Source organism: Heterocephalus glaber, unplaced genomic scaffold, assembly GCF_053883595.1.
Source record: "Heterocephalus glaber isolate CG9 unplaced genomic scaffold, H.glaber_assembly_v1.0 deba00001600, whole genome shotgun sequence".
In the NCBI taxonomy this organism is placed as follows: Eukaryota; Metazoa; Chordata; class Mammalia; order Rodentia; family Bathyergidae; genus Heterocephalus; species Heterocephalus glaber.
In genome coordinates, this window is record NW_028258372.1 from 30235936 (window position 1) to 30257656 (window position 21721).

The 21721-nt window shown below is 38.2% G+C and overlaps 2 long non-coding RNA genes and 1 other non-coding gene across 7 annotated transcripts in view; 2 read left to right on the plus strand and 1 right to left on the minus strand.

The window, feature by feature from the left end:
- Positions 1 to 21721, minus strand: part of LOC101699653 (uncharacterized) — a 128129-nt gene that overhangs the window by 97504 nt on the left and 8904 nt on the right. For all 5 annotated transcript variants that reach the window (XR_015444192.1, XR_015444187.1, XR_015444191.1 and 2 more), the window contains exon 2: positions 20668 to 20751. This is a non-coding gene — a long non-coding RNA (uncharacterized LOC101699653). The remainder of the gene's footprint in view (positions 1 to 20667; positions 20752 to 21721) is intronic.
- LOC147823151 (uncharacterized) lies at positions 3241 to 9821 on the plus strand. The gene is made up of 3 exons (XR_015444196.1): positions 3241 to 3369; positions 5150 to 5344; positions 7667 to 9821. It is a non-coding gene; the product is annotated as an uncharacterized LOC147823151 (long non-coding RNA).
- Positions 4276 to 4382, plus strand: LOC147823152 (U6 spliceosomal RNA). Its single transcript, XR_015444606.1, has one exon. It is a non-coding gene; the product is annotated as a U6 spliceosomal RNA (small nuclear RNA).

Sequence of the window (21721 nt, forward strand, 5' to 3'; positions counted from 1 at the left end):
AACACCCACAGTAATGAGGCTTTGTTCAGTTGTGTCTAACAAAGCACCAGTGTAAATTATTCAGCAAGCATGGTCAAAGGACTACTATACTAATATTTAATCAGGGTTCCATTTCATTCTCTTTTCCAAGAAGTATTACATCTATTAATTGAACCCCACCATATCTTTGCTAGGTCCAGAAGAATCCATTGTAAAACATACCAAAAACAAATTATTTGGCCACTTGCATGATTTTCTGAAGTGTTACAAACACATCCCTTCTAGCAATAGTTTCATAAAATTAGTGGTTATCAATTTAAAAGGAGTATAGCATTGACTGCTCTAGGATCTTGGGCAGAAATGAAAGATTCACTAATTATAAAAATTTTAATTTAGCAAAACTTCATTCTTGCATTCTACTTAATATCCTGCAAACAAATAATATTCAGTAACTCCAATAACAGGATAAAGCATTCCAAGAAGGGCTATGTCAATAACCCGCATAATGAAAGACTTTTGGAGACTAATAGAAATATTCATAATAAAATCTTAAATAAGAACTATCAAATTGAGAGCTAAAAGTTAAATGGATACTTATGATTTCTGATGTGTTTTGGGATATGTGTCAAGTGAAGAAATTCTAACATACTTTAACGTTTTTGAGAATTATTTTTGTGTATTATTGTTTACCATAGGTTCAGGACTTAATCCTTCAATCGAAAGGCTAGCATTTTTCAAGCACCTACTGTATCCCAGGAATTAGATGACTGCAACAGACATGCTACCAAGGAATTCAAATAGTAGAAACTGTAAGTCAATAATTGCAAAACTAATGGACCATTGCAAGAATAAAAGTGTTTGGCAAAGAGAGGAATTATCTCTCCCAGGTGGCATTCAGTTGAACAACAAATTTAGACAGAAAATAAAGAGGTAGGCATTCCTAGAATTGGGAACAAATGCTTTAGATTACAAACTAGACTATTGTACACAATAAATACATTGTACAAATACATAGATAAATTGGATACAATAGATTGTATGCAACCTGGTCCAGCTGGCCTGTCCTGTTTGGATCTCCCTGAAACATTCTAGTAATTCTAAATTCTTGGGTATGACTTTCATCCATATGGTCATTTGCTTCCCTCATCTGGCAGCACCCTCCTAGTAGTAATTAAAGCAAACTGCAGAAATTAATAGCTGCAGTACTAGTTCCAAAGCCATGTCAGGGGTATTCCTCACCAGGTGCCAAGTTTAAATATAGGATATAAGGACATGTTCTACTGCCAGCACGCTGTGGGAACCCAGACAACTGTACCACGTTGGGATCTCTCTGCACCAACTGTTCCTTCAGTGACATCAATGTTTATATCACCGAAGCATAACCACATTTCTCTTTCTCGGGCCATCACTTCTGCTTTTATATATATAGTAAAGAAAAGTAAACAATCTTCTTGGCATTTCACATAAATTGTAAATGTGCTGCAGAAACGAGCGCTACATTCCATGTAAACTGTATGGAGTTACTATTTTCCTCTGTCCCTCTTGACTTTATAATTCCCAAATGCCTTATTTCCATCTCAAATCCCTGAAACCTAGATATGGCCTTTTACTAACTCATTAACTTCCTAGTCTTGCTGAGCATTCACAAAAGAAAGGTCCTTTCATTGTTTGAAAAACTTTCACAGAATAGCCTCAGTTTCTCCTCTGGAGATAAAATTCAAGCTGGTTTTAAAGGAAAAATTGATAATGATAATCCATTGTCTCTATTTTGCTCTTTAGACTTTTTGTACCTTAAAAGATTATCTACAGGTGGCATGCACCGTTTTGCAATTTAAATATTTTTAAGTGTTGTAACGTATTTCAGTAAGTGCTCACATATTCTATAAGTATGAACATCCTCATTGTACAAATGAAAAATTGCTTGGGTAATAGAGATAGTGACTTAACCCAAAGTCTGAATATTCTTTATTTACCATATTCTCCAGCTTTTCAGTAAATTTTCCTGCCAGCCCCACACTGATATGCCAAGGAAGTGGAGCTACAAAAAAAAAAGTTTAGAGGAAGAGAAAACAGGGAGTATATATGTTTTATTCATGATTTTGACAAATTGTTACTGACTCAGTGATCAGTGTCCATTGAACTTTTTTGGGAATATAACTATGTAAGGCCTAAGCAATCCTACGAATCAGAATGCTCCAAGTAGTTTGGTTTTAGTGATAACAACTCCAAACCACTTGTTCTAACATTAAGGGAAAGCAAAAGGAACACACGTCACCGGCTGCTAGCTTACCGACAGCAGCCTGCTATGATTCATTATTTTGGCAGACATATTAGAGATAGGAATGTTTTATTTAGGAATTTTGTGCACTTTAGCAAAATTCAGAGGTCGTGTTTCACGGGACTTCACAAGGAATCCATCACGTAGGTTTTACAAATGCATCCAAATTCATAAAGAATGTTTCTCTCAATTTAAGCATATAATATAGAAAAAATCTGCTTCCCTGTTTTTTGTTGTTTTAGTAAATCCAGGAGCTACAACTGGAAAAATATAGAATGTTTGCTAAATTAACTCACCTATTAATGTATCATATTCCACTAACTACAAAGCATTTCTAAATACAAATGTCTGAAAGGAAATTATGAAATTCTTTCCCACCATACTCCACATGGATTGGAAGAAAAATATTATGCAATAGCTGCTAGCTTTGAGGAGAGACAGCTTTTTTTTCCCATTCTCCTCTCTTTGTCTCTTTTCTGAGAAAATACTGCTTTGGTAAGTACACAATGACATCAAAACTTTGATCACAGTGAAGTTTAGAAAATATGTTAATATATTCTGACTAGAATTTCCTGTACTAAAGTTCTATAGAAGTATAGGGATATGTGTGTGTGTGTGTGTTGAGAGCCTGTTGTGTTGGCTTCATTTAAATCTTACTTTTTTTTCACATAATTGAACATAAACAAAATATTAATACTTAAAACTCTATTAGGCTTTTGAGTTGAAACTGTCAAATATTATAAATCTTCAGTTAGGAATTTAGAGTGTGTCATGAGGATACATATAAGGCACTGTGATATTAATTCAAGGTACTCAATACTAGTTTATGGGGGTTTTTTAGTATATAATTATACATAGTTGTTTGTCTTATGATAAAAATAATCTATGTTCATAAGATATATAAACAAGAGAGAATATCAAGTGGAAATTTAAAGTCCCACCCTGCCCATTCCCTTTGGTAACAGCTGTATGTTCACTTTATAGAGCGAATCTTTTTGAAAGCACAGAGATAAATTTATTTAAAGCTGGCATTTTCACTGCTGCTACTGAGTCTGCTGCTGACTCTGCAAGTGACCTTGAGCATGCAGAGAATAGGACATTTGGTGGTCAGGGTAAGTGAGTGATTCATTAATTCATTATTTATTCATTCATTCAACAAGCATTTAAAGTATATTGAGGACCCTACAGGAAGCATCTGGAATCTGTCTCCAATATCTACCATTGCTACAATTTTATCCTTAAAGATTCATTTGGGAGCACATAAGTAATTTTCCCTAAAGAATTTTACTATATTTTTTCCTGGTACCGGAGATCGAATTCAGGACCTTGTGCCTATGAGGCAGGCACGCACAACTGAGCTGAATCCCCAGCCCTTAATGTCTCATTTAATATTCATATTAATCCAAGCTGGTAAAGAGCATTATTATGACTGTATAACAGCTGAGGAATTGGAGCTCTAAAGACACAAAATGACTTGCTCCAATCAAGGCCCCTAAGCTAGTAAAACCAGGACAAATCATGAGAGCCACCTTGCTCCAAAGTCTGTCCTCTGTACCACAACTGTGTATTTGCTCCACAGTGTAAGTTTTAGGTGAGAGAGAATGAAGTCTTATAAATTATTAACGGGGTTTTTTTTGGTACCAGAGATCGAACTCAGGACCTTGCACTTGCGAGGCAGGCAGTGGAACCACTGAGGTAAATCCCAGGCCCTGAATTATTAACGTTTTAATGTAAATGAGTTCATTAGAGGGGTACATAATAAGATACCACCATGGGAGGGAATGAAAGGGACATGGTAACATGCTGAGCTGGAGAAATCTGATGGCAGAGTAAGAAGATTTCCAGAGGAGGGAGGACAAAGGGGCAGGAGAGAACTCAAAAACATTTAATTTATTTCACAATTTTACTTAGGGACTAGTTGAACAAATTTTACTTCTGCATAAAATTCTCATTTAAAAAATCATTCTGTGCATGGCAGAACATTTTTCCCTACCTTACACATAATAATGGATTGCTGAGTGCTCCCTTCGGCAGCACATATACTAAAATTGGAACGATACAGAGAAGATTAGCATGGTCCCTGCGCAAGAATGACATGCAAATTCGTGAAGCATTCCATAAAAAAAAATTAAATAAAAAAATAATGGATTGCTGAGTGGTCAAACAAGTTATTAGCATATTAGCCTGGGGTACAAAAGGAAAGATAATTTCATGGACCACGTTTATTTCCCTAACTTTTCTTTTAAAGCATTTTATAGTCCAATAGTAGTTAATAATTTTGAAAGAAAATTTTGAAGGCACCAAATTTTTTTTGTTCAAAATAGTTTAATCACTTTAAGCCTGATTATATAAGCTTGATTATCTAAAGGAAAAAATACAACAATTAAATGTGAAACATACTTCTGTCATATAAGCTAAAACAAAATCTAGACCTATTCTGTCTCATGTCGTACACAATAGCCATGTGTGGCTGTTTAAATTTAAAGTTAAAATTTCAAATCCTCAGTCACACTAACCACATTTCTAGTGCTCAGTAGCCACGAACATCACTGGTGATGACTTGGACACCCCAGATATAGAACATTTCAATTATCTTAGAAATTTCTATTGAACAGTTCTAGTCTAGACCTAAACCCACATAATAAGTCATTATTATGTTTATGTAGGTAAACTGATAAATGGAAATAAATAATAAAAAGTGACAATTTAAAAATGATATAGATTTAACAATCTATATTGAGAAGAGTTCAAGAAGTGCTAAATAAGTAGCCACTAATATGAAGAGAAAATAATTTGTAGGTGTGAATATATTACTAGTTATTATAGCACTGAAATTGGAAATCAGATGAAATCAGTAATATGAACAGCAAACAAAATTTTTTTCAATCCTAGAAATCAGGTAAGGACCAAGTTGATGGTTAAAACATGAGATTCAAAAGCTGAGAATCAAGGGGAAAGCTCCCATCCGAGATGGTGTGAAAGGATTAAATGAATTCAAACAATTCCAGTGATGCCATGATGGGACAGAGTAATGAGAGAAGGAACCTGGCCATAAGGAAGTTGTGGAAATGATTGACACTGTGCTCAGTAAGTGGCATTGCTTTACCGGTGCTGTTTACTTGGTTTGTGTAACAGATTATGAGTACTGGAAATGGATTCTGAAAAGAAAGCTGTAGAGTGTGAAATTTCTTTGCTCATTTCTGTACAACTACTACAAGTAAATACTTATAGTATTTACTATAAAGAATCAAGCACTGCTTCTGCCATATAGGAAGTTCAAATTTAGAGTGAGCCGTCGAACTACAAAGGCTCTCATTCACCAGGCTCCTCTGTCATCAGGCATGAGGCTGTGTACTTCACACAGCCAGGTCGCAGCCAGACTATCTCTTCCCAAGAGAAACAGAACCTCCTTGACTCACCAGCACATCATGTACCTAGAAGCTGTTCTATGTACATTTATGCAAAAGTCCAAAATGACTTTATTCACCCTATCACTAGCATCTTGCCACGAGTTATTTCTGTATTACTACTTGGATTTGCAAATCCTTGTAAGAAAACCTAGTACCATTAATAGTATTAAGCAGAACAAGATCCATATCTATAAAAGTTGAAAGTACAAGTACATAGAGGAACTTTTCTATTATTAACCTATTTCACCAGTAAGAATATGAAGACTCAAAGAGTTTCAATGGTTTCAAGTCGGGCAACAAGCAAACCTGGTTTTGTTGATCTATGTCACACAGTTTCTTACCAACTGTATGATGACAAAGGAGGCAGTGTCAGCTAGTGAAAGAGCAAGGGTTTGCCACCATTTTCAGCTTGGTGTCCACAGAAACAGACCCTACAGAAAGGATGTGTTAATGGTTTATTTGTAAAGTGATCTCAGGAAGTACAAGAGGAACTGGGAAGTGAGACAGCAAGCAAAGCGAGCCCACAGAGCGTGGGTGTGTTACAGCGAGAGTTACCTCCGAGTCAGCGTGACTACATCCCACTGAGACCTCTGAGAAATGCGCAACACCGTTTCTCAGGGGTTTTCCCCAAAAGTACGGAAACTGAGCTATTTATTCTCCAACTTCCTCCTTTTCTGGCCACGGGCTACCCTCGAGGCCGTTACCTCCAGCACCGTCTGGGCTACTTCACTTGCTCACTGCCTGACTAGAGACAACTGAAACTGGCTAAATAGATTAGCAATAGAAAAGCTCCGCTATTCGTGCTGTCAACCTGTGAACCTGTATATGTCTGAATTTTGTCCTGCTTACTGCTGTAAGTGGCACTAGTTTGTTTATGAGCACCAACAAGAGTTCGCAAGTCCAGGGAAGGAGCCCCAGGCAGAGTCCCACGTACTTGAAGTCAGAGGCACACTGAGGACCTAGTAGGAGAGCGCGGGTGCCAAATGGGTTTGGGAAGGGTACCGACATCTTCACAGTCTCAGGCAGACCAAGAGAATCCTGAATTATGACTCAGCTGCTACATACTTTTTGACTTTGTGCAAACAGGAATCCCATCAAAGACTACACTGTGTATTTGATGATAATATACACAATTTCTCCTAACCTACAATAGTCACCCCTCCTTTATTTCAATAAAAATGACTTTGGGCAGAAATCAGACCAATTGTTTTATAGGAAATCCATTTTATATTTTGGTCCCATTGTTTCTTCTTCATGCTATATTTGTTCGTTTTTTAAGACAAGGTCTCACTATATAGCCCAGGCTGGCCTCTAATTCATGGCAATCCTCCTGCCTCAGCTTCCCATGTGCTGGGGTTACAGGCAAATGCCACCATCTCTGGCTCCTTCATATTATATTTTAACATGCTTCTCTATTCCCAATATTTACTGCAAATTGGTTGTTAGATCTAAAGACTTGATAGGATTCTGGCTAAATACTTCAGCAAGAATCCTTTACAGAAAGCATTCTGTGCCTCACATTATTGCATAGAAAAGCCCATCATATCAGGCTGTTCTACCATTAATTAAGTTAAGATTCATGAATGGACTAAGGTGGTTACAGTCAGTTCTCTCTGTTTGTAATATGAGATTAAAATAGCCATATTGTTAGATACCTATGAGAATTAAATGATTTAACCAAAGCATCTCGTGTAATTTATGATTATAGTAGGGGGTACATTAAATGAAAGCAAACTGCATGTGGAATAAGTACAATGAAAAAAGGCAAAAAAAAAGAACTACGATTGATAGAAGAAAAGAATTTTAAACTGAGCTGTAAAAGCAAATGAGAGGGAATTGCTTTGTGGTACAACTTACAAAGAAAAGCAAAATGTAAAGTATATAGCACAAATGGCACAGATGGGGAAAGATATAAAAGTCAAAGGAAAATTGTGATAGAGGAGAGATCGTGAGAAGATTCAGGTATCAGATTGAAGTATTTTGGATTTTATTCCATCAGGGCTGGGAAGCCATCAAAAGGTGGAATTTTGGACTTCTGGGAAGATGGCAGAGAAGTTAGCAGCAATAAATCAACCTTTCCAAGATTCCAAATCCAGTCACTGGAAAATAACAACCTGGGCAAGAAAAGAAGGAGGGAGGTGGACCCCTGGGACCCAGGAAGGATCTGAAGGGAAAATTGGATCTCACAGAGAAAGTGAAGAGACTGACTTCAATGCAGAAAAAGGAGGGGGAAAACTGCACTTTCTCCCCAGCCCCTGGCTCAAAGCATGAGAGAGGAGAATCAAATCTACAGATACCAGTGGAGGCAGGGGACTCCAAAGGCCTCCAGGGAGAAATGCAACAGTGGATGTTGTGTGCTACAATTGCTGGTGACTGACTCCAGGCCAACTGACTTCTAGGTCTCCTGCTATGCTTGGGCAGATGCCATTATAGGGAGGGGCCAACTGAGCCTTGGACTCAGAGCACCCATGCGTTGGCTTCATCTCAGGGTTCCCAGTATTGAAATCCCACAATGACTGGGTGAGGGACAGCCACAGGAGATGTCCAGGGTCAGGGAGCTGTGGTCAGGCCAGCAAGAGACACCCAGACTGTTGCAGGCTGAACAACTGAGGCGCCAGCACAAACCAGAGGCCAAGATTAGCCTGAACTGTGAATTTGAAAGGACCAGAACCAGCATCCCGCCCTAACCCTACTGCAGGGTTGCTGGGATTATCTAGCACAGATCTTGATTCTGGCTGCCTCCTTTTTCTACCAGTGACAGCAGAGACATGCCCTGAATGGACACTAGCACAGAACTGTAGACCCCAGAAGAAAAGCACAGGCTTAAAATCACAGATAATAATTTTTCTTTTTTTTTATTTGTTTGGTTGGTTGGGTTTTTTTATTGTTTGTTTTTGTTTTTCATGAGTATGAACATTGTTTTTAGTTTTTTGTTTTGTTTTGTTCTGTGTTCTCCTTCTTTCTTTCCCTTCTGTCTTCTTCACCAGTTTCCCAAGGCTTGAGTAATCTTCTTTTGCCCTTCAGCCTTGCTGTTTTCTCTTCTTTTAGTTCTCTATTTTTTCCTGTTATCCCTTTAAAATTTTCTCTCCTGAGGGTAAAAATCACTCTATTGAGGAGATATTTACTATATATAATTTTCTGATTTGTCTTAGATTTTGTTATATACCTATAAATCTTGTACCTATAGTTAAAGGTGGCAAATTATTAGTTATCAGTTTGTCATTGTCTAGTCTGTGCTTGATGCTACTGTTATTACTGATTGTACTATTTTAGCCAAGGTGACATAGTTGTTGTGATCAATTGATCTTCCTTGTATGCTAATACTTAGATTGTCTGGAGGTTGTAAACATTGCTATAGTCAAGTTCCAAAGAACTGGGTGCTAAGTCAAACAGCCAGCAATCTTTCATCCCTAATAAATTGAAGAGGCAGGATCTTGGGACAGACTCAAAAGCCAAAAGCCAGCTATGCCTAGAAGATATCTCTGTAAAGTAGTCACTTCCTAAAGAGGTCGCAATACGAGTAATAAAATTAACTACCATAAGTAACTTACAAGCCTCAACACCGAAAACAAATAAACAACAACAACAACAAAAATAGAAAATGAGGAAACACAGAACCAAGATGCAATCCATAATCCCCAACTCACCCAAGGCAATCAAGGGGCCATTGAAGTAAAGGAAATAAAAAACCTACCAGCTGAATTTTATGAAATGGTGGCAACAGAAGTAACAAAATGGATCAATAAGTCTCTTGTTAAAAACAAAAGACATAATTAAACAGATGGTGACCATAATGAAGGACATGGCTAGGGAATATGGAATAAATAGAAAAAATAGAGGAGCTTAGGAAACTGATAAAAACCATGAATGCCCAACACAGGAAACAACTGGACTTCATACAACAGATTTAAACAGATATTCAGGAGATTAAAAATTCTACGGAAAGTATATACTACAGAGTCAATTACTATAAAGATAAAATAGGGCCAGGGATTTAGCTCAGTGGTTTCGCTGCCTGCTGCATAAGCACAAGGACCCAAGTTCGATCCCTGGTACCAAAAAAAAAAGATAAAGTATCAGGGGCCAGGGATTTAGCAAGGTCCCAAGTTCGATCCCCAGTGCCAAAAAAAAAAAAAAAAAAAAAGAAGATAAAATATCAGATCTAGAAGACAGGGTTGTAGTTGGTGATCATCAAATGAAAGACCTCTTAAAAATAGCAAGGGACCACAAAAAATCAATCCAACAGCTATTAGATGATGCAAAGAAAACTAATATAGATTAATTGGAATCAATGAAGAATCTGAAGATAGCAAAAAGGGCATATGAAGGTGGAATTTTGTTTTGTTTTAAGAAGGGGAATAAAAAAGAATTGGAATGTGTTATGTACATGTACCTGCTCCCTAAGATGAATGTAAATGTCATATATTACAAACATGTACTAACAAAATAAAATAAAAAAGAGAAACAAACAAAAAGGAAAAAGAATCATTTGACCTGTTTTAGGACTATCAAGAGGTCTTTCATTTGTCCTTCAATATCTTCTCTCATCTTTCTGCACTTGTTCTCTGCCCTTAAAAAGCTGCACTGCATGGAGATACCAGCAAGGTTTTTTGTCTTCTGGCTTCTGTCTGGTTTTGAACCATCTTTCACACAGCATCAGGTAGAGGAGACTAAGGTAAGGGCACTTCTCCAAAATCCTGCTCTGCTTCCCTCCTCAAGAAAATAGAGCTTCTGAAGGTATGTTCTCTGTGGAATCCTTTCACTCTAGATTATAGGAAGAGCCTTTCCTTTTCATATCTAGGAGTTACCTTGAGAGTAGCCTGGGAAACTCCACAGTCATAACCTGAGTCTTCCCCCATACTCTGCCATACCTGTGTGCACAGTCCCTTTATCAAATGCTACCTGAATTATCTTCATTTGAGTTGCCATGTTTCCCGCTGTATCAAAAAATTTGTCATTGCATTTATAGTATCAAAAATTATCTCAGGAAACAGATACTCATATTAAGACTCTAGATTGATTTGCTTATTTATTTTAGGAACTTAGAATGCAAACTTGGATTTTCCTCCTAGAAAAGACCCTGTCCAACAACAGTACTGTTAAAAGGAAAGAAGAAATACGAGTGGTTGAAAAACCAGCTCCAATTACCAAATTACACTGTGTGTCCAGTTACATGGGGGTAGTTGATACTACTGTTAATTGTTGCTTTTGTTGTTTCATTTTTCCCCCCTCCTGTCTTACATAAAGAAACCCAGTAGTCATTAATGTTTCGATTTCCGGCATAAGTATGATAGAATTGACATTATCTTGTCATGGTTCTGTAGCGGAAGGGGCTTCATGTGGCCCTGTGATGGAGACACAAAATTGTCCTGCAATCCAAGTGGATATTGAGAGACCCACGGAGTGATAGTACCAGATGTCTTGTTTATCTCTCCACATCCCAGGAGGCTGTTCTCTGAGAATTATTCTAACTGGCTCCTTTGCCTCTGGGCTGCAGCTGAGTTTGTGTGGTCCCAGCAGGAGTTTGGAGGTAGGGATGATAACAAGCTCAGGGCACTTATTCTCCTGCTCCCATCCCAGAGGTTGTCCCTGGCTGGCAGCATCCTGTGACCAGAGAATACAGGTCCTGTCATGGGGAGGGGGGGTCTCTCCACAAGACCTCTTTTCAGGTTCTGCTAACTCTCTATTTTATGCCTAGTGATGGTTAACAACCTCATTATTCCTTTTGCTTTATCTCACTTGATGCACTTTTTTAAATGAAGCCCTCTATTTATCCTATTTTAAGTAGGCCATCTTTTCCTCTTGGGCCTTGACTCAAATTCTCTGTCCTGGAGGATTTGTGGAATTAGGAACTAGGGGGTTGGTTCCAGGTTCTTTCTGTTTCAACAATAGCCATGGAATACCTGCTTGTGTGTTGTATCAGGCACTGTTCTACAGCAGTAAAGAAAACAAGGTCTTTGCTCTTGAGAACTTCCCCTTCCCTTAGGAGAGGCTAATGATAAGGAAGCACATAAGCAAGACAACTTCAGGCCGTGACCTGAGAGAGTAAGGAAGCAGACAGCGTGATGAGATGGGTAATAATGGACGGGACCTGTTTTAGACACATTGGTCAAAATATCTCCCCCCGAGGAAATGACAGAAAAGACATGGTGAAAAGAAAGAATCAACAATATAACTGATGAAACGTAAAAAATAAAAAGGAAGAGAAACCAGAGATAATCCCACAATTTCTATGTGGGTAACTAGGAGGATTGGTACCACTTATCTACAGCCCCTGTGAAGTCACACTATGTTCTCTGGCAGGGGTTGCAAACTATAAATTTGTCCTAGTCCCTCTTTTTTGTAAATCAAATGTTAAAATACAGCTACTCTCATTGTTCACTTATCTTCTGTGATTGCTTTTACCCTACAATGGCAATTGTGTAGTCTCAGCAAATATGGCAGGCAAGGCTGAAAATATTATTGGCCCTTTACAGAAGAAAACTCCTTCAATCCCTTTTCTATGGCATGTTGCCGTCGTATCATAATCTATAAGAAAATGAGGACAGTCTATTTCCTCTAGGATTTTCTGGTAACCAGAGTAATAGTCTGCCTAACTATTCTTTCCTGCCCATATGTAGGTTGGAGAAAAATTCACACTCGAACATAATCACTATATAGAAAATGGGGGAATTCTATTTTTTCACTTGTTTAGGAATGCCACTAGAATTGCTTGTGTTCATAACGAAAAAAAAAAAAACAAATTAAGTAAAAGAGAAGCTTCACCCCCATGGCCCTGGGCAGAACGCCAAGTGAATTTCTGCATAACCAAGCCACTTCAGTTCTCTGCTTGCTGTATATTTCTCATGCCTCCATCCTGATTCTAGTTGCCAATCACATCTAAGCCATCCAACAATATCTACATCAGAGAAAATGACTGGGATCAGAATATCCTCCCCCAGCTCCCACGTTGCTGCCTCTGAAAAAGGATTTACTACCGCTTGAAAGTTAAGACTCAACTGAAGCCTTTAGTTTCCAGAAAATAAGCCAAAAGAACATGGGTTTCAGTTGCAGAAAAACCTGAGGATATACTATGTCATCTACAAAGTAACTTACTGCAAAACTGAATTAACATTGTAGTCCCAAGAATGGCTGATGTTTGAAATAATATATTTTATTCCAATAAGGCTGTGTCCACAAGATTATCCCTGCTCCTATTTTAAGATTTGAGTCTAATAAACAGCACATGCTGCTCTACCATCCTTTGCTTACCCTAGTGTTACCACTTGTTTGCATCTATTTCTTAGTGTTACTATTTTTAGCTAGGCTTTTAGCCACAAGATTGAGTCTGAGACCAGGCAGATGTAGGCTCAAAAAGATAGATCATGGTTTAAAATTATTTGTGAGGAATGAAAACCAAAACAACCTCCTCCTGTTTAAAGAGTTTTCAAACCTGCCAATTTTAAGAAACCTTAAAAAATGTTGAAAGAGTTCTAGATGTGAGCACCCGAAAGGAAGCTCCCCTGCCACCATCCCAGGCTCCTAGGGCGGAGAAGGTGAGCCAGTCCCAGCACCCAGAAGGAAGCTCCCTGCCTCCATCCCAGGCTCCTAGGGCAGTGAAGCTCAGCTGGTCCCAGCACCCAGAAGGAAGCTCCCCCACCGCCATCCCAAGGTCCTAGGGCAGAGAAGGTGAGCCACGTGGGCGCCAGAAACACCCCCCCCCACCACCGTGGAAATGAGAAGACACATAAACAAGTCTCAAAAACAGACTTCTGGATCACCTACAGCAACCCCAAAGGGAAATGAGATGGAACACTCTGATACTCAACCACTTGGATTCTCTGAACTGGCAACAAAAGAGGATCTGGGAAAAATGAAATCAGAAATAATTACTCAGATAACAGAAAAGATTTTGCTCATGGTGCAAGACATGATTAATAAATCCAGAGAGGACACAGATTAAAAAATAGAGGATCTGAGGAACATGATGGAATCCCAACATAGGAAACAAATGGAATCCATAAAACAGATACAAACAGATTTCCAAGAGATTAAAAACTCCATCAAAAGTCTACACAGCAGAATGAATCAATGTGAGAATAGAATTTCAGATATAGAAGGTACGATTGCAATTAGTGAGGAGGAAAAGAAAAACTGCTTTAAAATTGTAAGGGAACATGAGAAATCAATCCAGCAGCTGATAGATCATGCAAAGAAGAATACCATAAGACTGATTGGAGTTGATGAAGAAACAGGAGAGAGTGCAGATGACATAAAAAAACTCTTCACAGAAGTGATGGCAGAAAACTTCCCAAGGAGGGGAAAAGAACTTGACATACAGATAAGTGAGGCATATAGGACTTCAGCTAACCTTAATCAAAAAAAACCTACACACAGGCATATAATAGTTTGGATTCCAGAAATCCAACAGAAGAATAAAATTCTATAAGCAGTGAGAGAAAAGAAACAAATCACATACAAAGGAAAGCCCATCAGAATCACAGCAGACTTCTCAATGCAAACCCTCAAGGCAAGAAGAGCTTGGAGTGATGTATTTCAACCCCTGAAGGAAAACAGCCTCCAACCCAGACTGATGTACCCTGCAAAACTATCTTTCAAAATTGATGGAGAAATAAGATACTTTCATGATAAAGAGCACCTCAGGAACTTCATGAATACCAAACTGGCACTCCAAAAAATTTTAGACAATACCCTAGGAAAAGACAATGAGGATCACAACCCCGGGAAACCCAGCAGAATGAATCCATTGGGCATGACAAATTAAACGTAAAGGGGGAGAATCCAACAAAAAGAAAAAGTCATGACAAGGCTTTTAAAACTTTTGACTTCATCTCCCTAATGAGTGTATAATTCAATCTTATTATTGTACTGATTAGTATTTTTCTGGTTCTAGAGTTGCACACCATTCCTTGTGCTATACTGGCTATTTATCATCTTCTTATGTCTACATTTCAATTGGGTTGTCTATTAATGAGCTCTAAGAATTCTTTATATATTCTGCTCATAGGTTATATGCATTGTAAATATGGTCTGTTTAAGGACTACTTTTCATTTTAATGATGTCATTTAAAGTTCTAAATTTTGATGGAATCTCATTTATCAATTTTTTTCTTTTATACATCATGGTTTTTGTATCCTAGGTAGTTCTTGCCTACCCTGAATTCATAAATATTTTCCCTTATAATTTCTTCTTAAAGTTTTATACTTTTAGGCTTTCTTATTTAGGTTCATAGATCCCTTCAAGTTATTTTCATGTATGGAAAAAAAGGGTTGAGATTAATTTTTTACATACAGATACCAGGTGTTCTAGTGCCATTTGCTGAAGACACTATCTCTTCCTCGGCTCTTGAATCGAGTTTATATTCTATAAAATGCTAATGTTGGATAGTCTTTCAAAACTCAGTGGACCATATATGTGTGGTTCTATTTCTAGATTCTCTGTTTTATTCCAATGATCTATATGTCTTTCCTTACACCAACACTGCCTTGATTACTGTAGCTTTAGAAGAAGTCTGCAAATTGGGTGCTAAACGTCTTCCAACACTGTTTTTGTTTTTGTTTTTGGCTTTTCTTGGTCCTTTGTACTCCTACATAACTTTTAAATTTCGATATCCAGTTCTTCATTTATAGCAAGTATACACAGACTTGAATTTTTATATATACCTTGTGTTTTCTAATCCTGCTAAATTCAAGTACAAGTTCTAGGGGCTTCTAGAGATTTCTTAGTATTTTTTCCTGTAGATGATCATTTCATCTACATATAAAGATTTTGCTTCTGCCATGCCAATCCTATCCTAGTTGTGTCATTTTATTGCCAGACTATCTTGGTTTAGACCTATGTTTCAAAGTCTAATGGACAGATGAAGAGTAGGCATATATGCCCTTGCTCCCCACTTTAGAGAGAAAGCATTGTATTGTCTCCATTCATAGAAGGAGTTTTTGTTGGAAGTATGGAGTACATGTCTTTGATCTGTTGAGAAGGTTCTGTTCTACTTCTAGTCTCCTGATAGCTTTTACCATGAACAGCTGTAGAATTTAGTCCAATACTCTTTCTCCTACTAGTGACAGGATCATATGGCTTTTTCCTTTCCTCTGTTAAAATGATGACTTTTGGGGGTGGATCTTCCTTCCAATGCTGAACCAACACTGCCATCCCTATAATAAAACCACTTTCTACATACTGCCAGATCTGACTTCTAAGAGTTTGTTTTGTTAAACAAATTTCTATCTATGTTTATACTTTTTTCTTCTATTATCTTTATCCAGTTTCAGGATTAGCACAATGTTGAGTTCCTAAAATGAGGGGAGAAGTGTTCCTTCTTTTTCTGCTTTAAATGTTTGATATAATTTATCAGTTAAAATGTTTATGAGCCTGCTGTTGTCATATAGGTAGGTTTTCAAGCTAGGAATATACTTTCTTTAATAGCTGCTATTCAAATTTTATATTTCCTCCAGAGTTAGTTTCATTAATTTGTCTTCTAAGTTACTTCTTAGAAGTTTTCAAGTTTATTTCAAAAAGGATTTTTGTAATATGCTTTCTATATCCTTTTAAATTCTGTAAAATCTGTGGTAATGTCTCCTACATCTTAATATAATTTTAAAAATGTGTAACTGATATTGTGTAACAGGAAGAAAAGGTCTAAAAGAGCAGGGGAATTGGGAGGGGTAGGAGAAGGGAAAAAAGGGAAAGGAAAAAATATGAGAAAAGGAAAAGAATGGAAACAAGGTCTTTACAAATAAGGAAGGGTGGAAGGGGTGAAGGCAGGGCAAGGGAAGGGGGAAAAAAATAAGAAACAAGAGACTCATGTAAAGGTACAAGATCCCAATGATGAATGTAACTGTATTTTATACCTAAAATGTACCAATAAAGTTAATGGAGAAAAAAAAAAGTCAATGTTCATAGTATAAATTTTCATTTGTAAGTTATAAATTCGTAAATTTCAGAGAAAAATAGCTGTAGAGATTAGTGGTCAAGTGAAACAACACTAAATATTAAATGATCTGACCACAAACTTGAGCTGGGCCCCTTACCCTTTATTTAATCCCATGATCCCATGCAAATCACTCAGCCTCTCTAGAATGGCAACAATGTATTGTACTTCACAGTACTAAAAATCTATGAATCTTCCTCTGCCCTAAAAATCATAGAAATCCAATATGCCTGGCCCTGGGCCTATCGTCAAGTGAATTTCTGCATCTTTCTGTTAGAATTAGGATTTCTGTTCCCAACTAAGGATAGAGGTCCCATTCGACCCAGCTATTCCCTTGCTAGGTATCTTCCCAAAAGAACTAAAAGAATCATACCACAGCAATATATGTGCACCCATGTTTATAGCGACACAGTTTGTAATAGCTAAACCTTGAAAACAGCCCAAGTGCCCATCAACTAGAAACTGGATAAAGAAGATGTGGTTCTTTTATAAAATGGAGTACTACTCAGCTTTAAAGAATGAGAAACTAGAGTCATTTATAGCTAAATGGATGCATATTGAGACCATACTCTTAAGTGAAATAAATAGGACACACATGTGTAAATACCAAATAGTTTCTCTAGTGTGAGAAACTGAAAGTGCAAATAAGGATGAAAATGATTAAAATGAATAACTGATAATTTAAATAGGAAGAAAAGGTCCAAAGGGGTAGGGGTGGTGGGAGGGGAAGGGGAAAGGAAAGAAGGGAAAGGAAAAAATATGAGAAAAGAAAAAAAATGGAAACGAATTCTATGTAAATAGGGAAGAGAGGAGGTGGTGAAGGGCACACAAGTAATGGGGAAAAAATAAGGACCAAGATACATCATGTACAGGTACAAGCACCCAAAGATAAATGTAAACATATTGTATACTTAAAATGTACCAATAAAAGAATTTAAGAAAAAAAGAAAAAAGAATTTCTGTTCCTGGGACAGAAACAAACCCAGTTACCACACAGTGGCTCCTTTCTCAATTTATACACAAGACTAGTAGAGAGTGTGGCTTGTATTGACTTTCAGTGAACTATTTCTCAGATTTTCTTAGTAACAAATGACTTATGAAAAAAGCCATGATTAAATGTCATTTGCTGAGTTTTCCTAATTAAAAATTATTTTCTTGGAGTCATTAACTTCTTAGTGTAATGCCTTTTGTGTGATGTTATTCCAATTTTACTGTAGAAACAAGAATTATACCAATTTCCTTAACCTCAGACGTCTTGGAATGGAAAATTCTACTTGTGGAAGTACATAGTTTTTGGATAGTTTTAAATAAACTTGTACTTTTAAATAACCCTGGTCTTCGTCATATCATCACAAACACAATCACTTAGTAAATTTTACTGTTCCAAAATGCAAATTGGCTTTTACCATTTCATTCAATAACAAAGACAATTCTGTAACTAAACAATCTGAATTCAGACTATTTATTGAGGCTACTTTGACATCATTAAAATCAGAATGTCACTGCCCTGGAAACAGATTAAGTGGTCAATGTTGTTAGGAAAAAGGAAAAGAAGAAACAGAGGTAGGACCTCAACAGGACAAGTTTATTGCAGAACAGACCTAAAGGGACCACTGTGGCACCAGAAACCAGACCAGCTGCTCTCGTGCAGGCCAGGAGAGGGGTTATTTTGTAGGGTCCTGGGGAGAGGAGATCTCAGGGAGACAGGGTTGTGACCACCTGCCAAGAACAAGGCTTGAGAGAGCACAGCGGGAATGATTACAAAGGACAGGAGGAGGCTTGGGAAAGCTCGGGGAGGAGTGGCTGCTCTCAGTAGCAGGGGTGATAATGTTAGGAGTCCTTGGGTGCCGCTGTGCTGGGAGGGGTGGTTTAGAGGGGTCTCTGATCAGCACAGTGGCCGTTGGATTCCTTTGAATATATTAATTAAATACATTATGACACATTCATAAAATGGAAGACTATTCATATAAAGTTGCATTTCATTTTTTTATAAGTTTATAACAGATGGAAATATTCACTATAATCCCAGCACTGGGGGCAGAAGGATCACTGCAAGTTCAAGACCAGCCTGAAGTGTATTTTAAGACCCTGTCTCAAAACAAAAAAAAGAGAAGGAAAAATTCATTATTAATTTTGAAATATTAGGTTACCAAAAAAGTATCTCCCTAATATCCTTCTTTTGTGTGTCCATCCATGTCTGTAAAATTCTAAAAATGAATTACACAGAAATGTGAAGTCAATTTTGAGCAAAGTGTTTTGATTTTTTAAAACATGATACTGGTGTTTTGGTTTGGGTGGGATTTTTTTCAGTCAGAACAATTCAGTTCTATCATTCTCACTCCCTTACTTTAATTCCACCTACTACACATTATCCTCATCAGAATTCACAGAAATTTAAAACTGTACCATTTCATATATTTTTATAATTAATGTTAAAGATTTCATCATTCAATTACAGTTTTTAAAAATCTGGGAATCCAAAATAGATTTGTTTCTAGGGGATTTTTTCCACTTAGTAAGAAAGTATGCTAGTCTGGTACCATAAGCTGATTCAATATCAATCAACTGTCAAAATCATAGATGTTGCAAGTTCAAACCCAATGTTACTTCCTTGTAAAATAGGAAAAGCAGAAACCTACACACACACACACACACACACACACACACACACACATGCGCGCGCTGTCCCAATTCCTGAACTTTGTTGATACAGGAGGAACATAACTTCCTTGCTTCAGTTAACAGAGAATGCTATGGGGACTCCCTGCCCTTCCTAGAAGAGCCATCAGCTTACAACAAGGAAAAGAAAGGTCAAAGTTTTGACCTCTTCTTTATCCTGCTACCAACAGGAGTTTTTGTGATGATCCCTGGGTTGGTTGGTTTGTTTGTTTGAGTGGGCCTTGGTGCCCAATCTGAGGCCCCTGAAGGTGGAGTCGGCTGGAGAACAGCTGTTGAGCTGCATAATAATGTAAGTTTTCATGTTGATAATGGAGACAATGCTGTGGGTGCTTGCTAGTTTTTCCCAGATCTACTTCACTGGGTTTATACACTTATTATCCAGCTAATAATGAAACAGGAGAAAGAAGGCTGATGCTCCCCAAAAGGTACTTTATTATGCACTTGCCCCAAATGCCTTATTGCCTTGGCCATGGCTACATTGGGTGCCCTATGTCTGCTCTGGGAAATATTTGCTTCCGCTGCAGCAGGGTTCAGTACAGATATATGCCAGATGACTCTGCCCTCCAGCTGCCCTGGATGACTCTACCCCTCTACCATGTAACCCTCCCTCCTCAGTCAGCTCCAAGAGGGGTTTCTCCCCTATCCATGACCAGCCTATATAAGCAACCTCTTGGTCAGGCTGTGCATGGTTTCCTGTTATGCTACAGCACTCTACCATAAGTTGTGATAAAGTCTCCTCTAGAAAGAGTATTCCTTCCTATTCTTGATTATTGTCTTGAATAGAGAGTGCAAAGGCCTCAGACACCAAAAGTGCCCAGCAGCTGGAACTGCTAACACTAAAGAGGGCTGGCATCCAGAGAACTACAGAAGCAACAAAGAATATCTGAGAGCCGTGATCTCAGGTGGTTGGAATAGTTCTTGAGCCCTGCCAGTAGCTGCTTCCTCCAAAGAGCAAAGAGGGCTGCTTACACCAAAAGTGCTTATAGCCCAAGCCCCAGGGCTATTAACACTCAAAGAGCTTCATACTGCCAATCTGTGATTTCTGCATGAACTGAGCACCCCTCAGCTGATCAGTAACATCCTAAAAGCATGTATATGGGATCCTTTTCCTTGAAAGTACCCTGAGGAAGAGCATGGGCAATGATAAGACTCATAGGCAAGCTCAAGAAACAGCCATGTATGATTTCACCTTACATGCAGACAAGACTTCATGCTGGCTGGTGACACAAGGAATATCGGCTGTCAGCAGTTCATACCTTCTCCTCTTCTCTAAGTCCTCTGGGTCAAGCCTAGGAACTTGGTCTAATGTCTTGTCCCTTCAGGGCCCACAGTCTGTGTGTAAGAGTGGATTCAAAAATATAGCCTCCTAGCCAGATGTCGTGGTGCATACCTGTAATCTCAGCACTCCTGGAGGCTAAGGCAGGATGGCAGCAAATTCAAGGCCAACTTGGGTAAATTAACAAGTTCTTGAACCCTGTCTCAAAAAAAAGAAAAAAAAAGAAAAAAAAACAATATATATATATATATATATATATATTCATTCTTACCTCAAGAAGGGGACACTCTGCAATATAATTTTATGCTCCAGAGCAGCTCAGCCCCATCATCTCACCTCCTCCTGTCTTTCAGGCCAAGGACAGACATTACCTGAGAGTACACCTTTGCCTGGCTCCAACTCTACCTTCTCCCCATCTCTGAGATTCCCTTCTCAAAAGATTACAGACACTCAGTCCCTGGCACAGACTCTGCTTTTACAAAGACCAATCTAGGCTAGATACTTTGACTTGAGGAAACCATTCTATTTCCTGAATGATATTTGTACTGTACAGTATCCAAGAAACAATGTTTACCTTTGGACCTGTATGTTTGAGCATATCTGTGTCTGTGGGTGTCTCACTAGTTACCCAGTGATGGTAAAGTCAAATTATCCTTCTATCCTGAATATTTGAAGGAGTCAGGCCTTGGAATTTCATAGGGCAGCCCTCAGGGTCCAGCAGAAAGCCACTATCATGGTAGCTGTCTCAAATGAGTAACCTTGATCGCTGTGTCCCATTGACCACCTAAAGCAGAAATGGCTCCTGAAGCAAGACAAATCTTGTAGAAATGTGCTGGAGTCTTTAAAGAAGAAAGTAGACAAAGATCCTCTGTACAATATTGTGCAGCGTTTCTCAAACACAACCGACAGTCTGGACTCCACTCATTGAAGTATTCTCCCTCTCTGAAAGCACTTCCTCCTTCTTACAGCACCTCTAAATAGTACCCACCCTCAAATCCTCCTATGCTAATTGCCCTCCATCCCCTAAATTATCCCAAAGATTCCCTGCCACGGAAATTTTTCTTTTCAACTTTATACAACCTGTTTTATGTACCACCTCACATACATTAACATGTATTGTTCTGGTGTCTTTATGTATGTGTCCCTTCTCTCTAATTTTGTGGAAAAG